Here is a 6,748-nt window from a genome sequence, read left to right as displayed (position 1 = left end):
GCACTTGACCCTGTTCCCACTGGACTGCCTGGGTGACAAAGCAGTTGTGGCATATGGTGTCAGTATTGAGAGATGTGAGAGCATAGTCATGGTCCCTCAATCAGGGGAAATTTTGCTCATCCATTCAAAAACAGCAGACTTAAAGTATGACTAACAAATACTTGTTGCAGAGAACATTGTGTTAAAACGTTGTCAGACACTAAATCCAGCAACATTATTACCAATGAATGAAAATAAAATTGATGGGGATGAAATTGAACATAACTGTCTAGATGTTACGAATGTATGCACCAAGCCAAGGCCAGATATTAAAGATGAACCTCTTAGTGAGCATTTGTGGACAGTTCATGTTTAAGAGAAAATGAAGGAACGTTAAGGCCAGCTTATCAGTCTGCACAATCTAAGAAGAGGTAGAAGCCTCCTGGCTTCGAAAGTGTTGCTTCTGCACAGGTGGCAGAATTGATTGCTCTTGCAAGAGCTTGCTGTCTTTCCGCTCAATTGAGAGGGGCTATATTTACAGATAGTCAATATGGCTTTGATGTGGTCTAGGGCTATGAACAGTTATGGTCACAAGGGGGATTTATGAGATCATCAGGTTCCCCAGTAATGAATGGAGGGTATAAAATGAGACTACTAGAAGCTTTGGAGCTACCCCAAGAAATTTCAGTAATTAAATGTGCAGGTGACAGGTGTGGCAATGATTATGTCACTGTTGAATTTCGCTATGCTGATTAAGTTGTACAATATTGTGCACTTGTGGTATGCACATTCGACACTACATTTCCAATGTTGATGCCAGTGGCCAATACTTGGGTAGAAATTAAAAGATTACAGGAAGACTTTTCCAAGGCAGAACAGCCAGGATGTATTAAAATGCAAATGACAGCAGATAGAAGTTCAGTGTTGCCAGATTGTTTGTTGTTTCCCATTACACGACTTTTCTATGGTCCTGCACACATTGGAAGGGATACATTGGTTTGGGTGCTTAAGCAAAATTTGTTTACTACCCGATTCTGAGTACTATCAGAAGACTTGTGCCATAGAGGTTTAACATGTCAGCAGATAATTGTGGGAAGGAGAACACCCATAGCTATGAGTCGGATAGGAAGATCAGGTGGAACCTTTAATAGGAAGCAGTATGACTTTATTGAAATGCCTATTTCCAACAGGCTGAATGCGATAAATCCTGTTTTAGTGTGCATTTTCTCTCAATGAGTGGAAGTTTAGCCAATGCGGATAATTGACAGTCTCACTGTAGGTGAGCTTCTGATACGAGAACTCATACCATGGTTTGAATTTCTGGTTTCTCTGTAGCTAGACCGAGGGCCCCATTTCAATAATGAGGTTTTTCTAATGTTATGAGTGACTCTTCAAGTGGAACAGAGATTGCACTGTAGTTATCCTCCCGATGCTTTGGGGATAGTTGAGCAAGCAAACAGAAACTTAAAGTCATAATTGCCCGAAGTCTGTGCATCCACTTTATTGAAATGGGCAGATGCTTTACTATTTGACGAGTCTTCAAAGAACCCCCGACAGGAAAACAGGATTATCACCTCACAAAATCCTCTTGTATTGTGCTGGGAGAGACTGCCTGCTGTTACCATGAATAACTGCATTCAAGAAGCAGCTTTATTTATGGAGAAGACTAGTTGAAGATGGCCTGTTTGAGCCATTTCCATGTTTAGTAGATGCTCTTGGGGAGAATGAATATGAACTTCCAGGTGTTGCTGATATAATTAAAAAAAAAAAAATCACCTGACGTCTGTCAGGCCCAGTTTACAAAAGTATTTTCCTGAGGACAATGATCACTTCAATGACTGGGTCTTTCAACCATTTCTGGCAGAGGTGGTACGCCATCTCCCGATTTGTATGCAGGAAGGACTAGTCGATTGATCTCCAAAGTGACCGTACTCGGAGATGCTGGGAGAGTTATGGCTGAAAATGTCTGCAGAACATTTAGCTTTGAGAGAAACTGCTATCAAAACTCTCTTGCCTTTCAGCTTGTCCTATTTATGTGAGATTGGGTTCTCAGCACTTGCGGTATTGAAGACTAAGTACCATTTCAGACTGGATGTGGAGCGCAAATGGAGGACAGCGGCTGAAAAATTCATCCACAGATTGACTGTCCCTGTGGCGAAAAACAGGCACACCCGTCACATTAATGTTGATGGTGTTATTATCAATCTATGTCATGTTTTAAATAAAGCATCCACGTAAAAACAATTTACAGACATTTTTATCTTGGAAAAGTGCGTTTTGAGCTGTGTAATCAGACTGTCATTTAACCACACCTACTCACAAACCTGCAGTTTACTAAACACTCTTATTGTGTTGAACATTATTTGCCTGATGTGATCAGGGGTATGCGGGTGGCAGGCGTTACGTAGTGTACCAGATTCCAGAAATTTGTCAGGTAGTAGGGGGGCTGGACATCTAAAAAAAAAAAAAATTAGCTGGGGGGCTAACCTACAAAAGTTTGAAGAACTCTGGTGTAGAGTATTAGTTGTCAACCTAATATTTATTCTATTAGCTATTATACTTCTTTTAGTTGGCATGAATTTGCACCAGAAAAACAAATACTTGGCTTTACACGATCACCTACAATAATGACTATGCAGAAAATTGATAAGACTAAATTAAAAGCTTAATTTAGAGATTACTCAAGTGGAGTTTTGAATTAATGTTTATTTATTACACAGGTGTTAGATACTAAGGTTTGATATATTTACACACATCTACCTTCTTCAGCTGCAGAAGAATTGATTTACCTCCATGTTCCATTGTCATGTACTATTACATGAGGCATTTTACTTAGTTTGCTTTACAGACAAGACCATTGTGAATAATATTTTCCAATGATGACATAATTCTTTCTAAAGTTGCCCTTCAGAAATGAATTAATCCTTATCCTCAAGCAAGGGATATGGAAACTGCACAGTATTTATTTGATCATCCACAGACAGACACTATGGAGGCATAAGAGAAAAACTTGGAAAATGCTTAACAAGATCTTTTAGAACTACATTCCTACTAACATTAGAGGAAAGGGGGGCTAAAATGCTCTGCAGTAAACACGTTTTAAGAAATGTTCAGAAAAAAAGATAAAAATAAAATGATTTATCCAAAATTAAAATTAGACTGGAAACACAAATGCTTCCTTATTGGCTTCTAAGGGCGAGACCAGGTTAGACAAGGACATATTGGGATTAGTCACTGCGAATACACTTTTGAAGATTTAGGAGAACCAATCCAAATATTAACAAGGAAAGAGGCAGGTATTCCTGGAGTGTATTGTGTGTGTGGACAAAATGTGTTTTCCAGTTACCAGCTTATTGGGAAGGTGCACGTTATTTAGCTTTGCTAATTCCTATGACGTATCATGTAAATTGTATAGATGCTCTAACGATTACACCACCACATAGATACCCATGGAGTACAAATGATGGGACACAAGTAGTGGAAATTATTTTTAGGCCAATAATATCACCTGTGGCAATAGTCTTAAATTATGAGAAAACCTGAAAATGCTCAATGTGGAAGATAGTTTAGCTACATGTACATATTGTGCTTTACTAGCAGTTCACACATAATTAATAGCTATCAAATCAATAGTTTTGCAAGATGGATTAGTTTTAAATATTTTATTAGCAGAGAAAGGCGGAGTCTGTTAGATGCTAAAAGTTCAAAATTATTTGCTCATACAGCCCAGATGAGAGTTGAAAGATAGGTTTTGGAAAGAATATTTCTGATCTGAAAACTTAATTAGAACCCTTAGAGCCCACCAGTGTATTAGAGAGCTTAAGCATAGGAGCTTCAACCATTAGCAATTGGTTTACAATAGTAGGAGTACTTATCGGAGTCATATTAAGGCCTATACTACTAGTTGGCATTTGCTTGATAGGTTTATATGTTTTAAATAGAGGATGTAATTCATGTGTAAGGAAGTTAAAACCTTATTTCTGATTGTTTCTCGTATAATTAAACTACTTAGAATTTCTTTAGTGGAGCAGACAAAAGTCGTTGCCTTTATGCTTGTTTAGAGTTCTACAATTAGTGTATGAGAAAACTGTAAATGAAGATGAACCACTGCTAGGAGTGAAGGTTTACGTCATAAAGTGCTGCACTGGGATAGGTCAGTTGTAGTTGACTTGCCGCACTGACACTGGTTGGTGAATCATCAATTATTAAACCGTGATAGGGTTGTGAGAGAGGTTCTGACAGGATTAGAGGAAGGGATGGACATATATAGAATTAAAAACAGAACCAAAACATTGACATTTTTAATTTGATCACTGTTAATTTTTTGTTGAATTATTACAAAGATGAAGGGCCGGATTACAATGTTAGTCAGAAAGCCTCCAGCCGCTGGTCAGAGGCTTTCCGACCAACATTGTAGGGTTGGCGTTTAATCCTGCCCGAGAATCCGACTCGGTTCTGATGGGCTCAAGGAGTCCATCGGCCAGTCGGAATGGCCTCATAAGCCATTAAGGATGGTGTTTCCGTGTCAGGATTAGGATGTCGGTTTCCAACAGCCTTTACACGTCAGCTTTTCAGACAAGGACAGGCTGTCTGAAAGCGACTTAGGGGGCACCCTTGCAAGGCCCACTTCCCCCTTGGCCCTCTGCATAATGCCCTGGGGGCACCATGAGGTGCCTGCCACACGGTGCAGGGATTTTCACAAACTTGCATTTCTCAGTGGGAGCTTGTGAAGCACGCAATATCTGCCTGCCATACAAGATCCCATAGAGAAATGAGATGTGAAGAACTGCCGACCTATGGTTGGGCGGTTAATACACCAAAACGGTTTCAGCGGAAGGCAACTTCAACTGACATCGAAATCAGGCACAAAATGTTATAAAGCTCTTTAAGATTTGTTGAGGGTTGATGTGGGAGCCCCAGTTTGGGAGGGTGAGGCAGCACCACCAGAATGTACTCCAGCTCAGTATATGGCAACAAATGTAGGACTCCACACGAGTGTGGCTTTGTCAAGTGTCAGATCACTAAAAATGAAGGACCATATAAATTACAACTATATTGTACTTTTGCTTTAAAAATCATAAAAAATGTAGGGGGAAATTTATATAAAATCTAGCCACCTCCCAGACCCATGTAATTGAAAGCATTAAAGGCATGAGAAAGAGTGGCTCATGTTAAGGAGAAAGAAAGGTACAGAAATAACAAAGATGCTCAATCTGATGAAGTTCAGTAGAGGAACTGTCAAGAGAGCTAGAATGTATCCAGCTATAACTAAAGAAGAGATTAAACAGAAACAGATAGAAACCGGGGAAATGATGAGGAAGCTGCAAAGAAAACAGACACTAATAGTGCTGTGATTTTGACTAACATTCTGTTCTATTTTAGAATCAAATGTCGATTAATGGATATTAACTTCCAATGCTGAAGATTGTCTAGTAAATAAATAGATGAAAACTGAAAATAAACCCTTTAACTCACATTAAATCTTATTAACTCTAAATAAATGTACCAATGTATTATTTATGCAGACAGTTGCTCCTTATTTCGTTTCTTTGACCATTAAACATTCACACGACCAGGGACGGGGTTAATGATTATACTTGGAGATGAAAATACAGAAAACACTGCTCGGTCAGATGTATACCACAAACCAACAGATAGGAAAACACCTATTATATTTTGAAAGCATCCATCCTCAGTCACTAAGAGATACCTGATATTCAAACTAAACAGAATCTTAAAAGCAAAGCCCATGCCGTAGCAGTAAAACGCCAAGCACCATTAAACGATCAGTAGAACTATTCATGACGCATTATTAAAATAATGATAATACTGTACTATAACAAATGCGTCTGTCTGTTTAAAGTAGCAAGGTATGCAAATTACTGTTAGGATTCACCATCTTTCTTGGTCTTTTAAAAGAACTTCAGGCGTGTTGCCCATCACACCTCCCAGGGACCTTTTCAAATGAGTCACCTTCTCTTGAGTTTCGAAGGAAGCTGTGAATAACAAATGCCTTCTAATACTCCGCTCTCTCTATTCTCTGACAGTGGTTTGGACCTTTTCCTTTCCATCTTGGCTTCACCAGTTTGTGCACTAGTGCTCTGAATTGCAGCAGTGTTTTGTAGCATCACTGGCTTCTGCTTTATTGGTGAATACATCTGTTGGAGCATCTTTCCTTTGCTGCGAGTTGTTCGGCCCATATACAGCATGTCTGTGAATCCATCAGGTAGGCTCCCAAAGCCTTGCTGTGATTGAAGTTCATGAACATGTGCCAAGAAACTGTCTCTCGGATGGGGATCACATAGATCAAGTGACTCTTCTCTGGCCTTTCCGGGTCGTCTGCTACAAGCTGAGCCTGAAAGAGAAGTGTTTTTTCATTGTTCCTGAGGCTCGAATGGGCCTACCCCAAAAATCGATGGCTCGTTGCAGAGATGACCCATGTCTTGATCCATCGACCATTTCCAATCTTGTAGAACAAGTTACTTACCTTCGGTAACGATATATCTGTAAGAAACAGTAGTTAGTATTAGATTCCTTACCTTAGAATATCCCCAGGCGTCAGTCTGGATCCGGAAACTTTTGCGTAGCAGTACCCCTGCGCGTCGGTAGGCGTCGTCTGCAGGCGTCCCCTGCGGCTCCGCGTCGTCGGCGTCGTGCGCCGTGATGACGTCGCTGGAGTATATAGACGCCGCCTCCGCGCGCTGACGTCAGTTCTTTGCACACAGCTTTTCCGCGCCAGAACACGCAGAGCCATGTGAGAACCAACACT

Source organism: Lissotriton helveticus, chromosome 1_2 (assembly GCF_964261635.1).
Source record: "Lissotriton helveticus chromosome 1_2, aLisHel1.1, whole genome shotgun sequence".
Lineage (NCBI taxonomy): Eukaryota > Metazoa > Chordata > Amphibia > Caudata > Salamandridae > Lissotriton > Lissotriton helveticus.
This window is presented reverse-complemented; position numbering follows the sequence as displayed.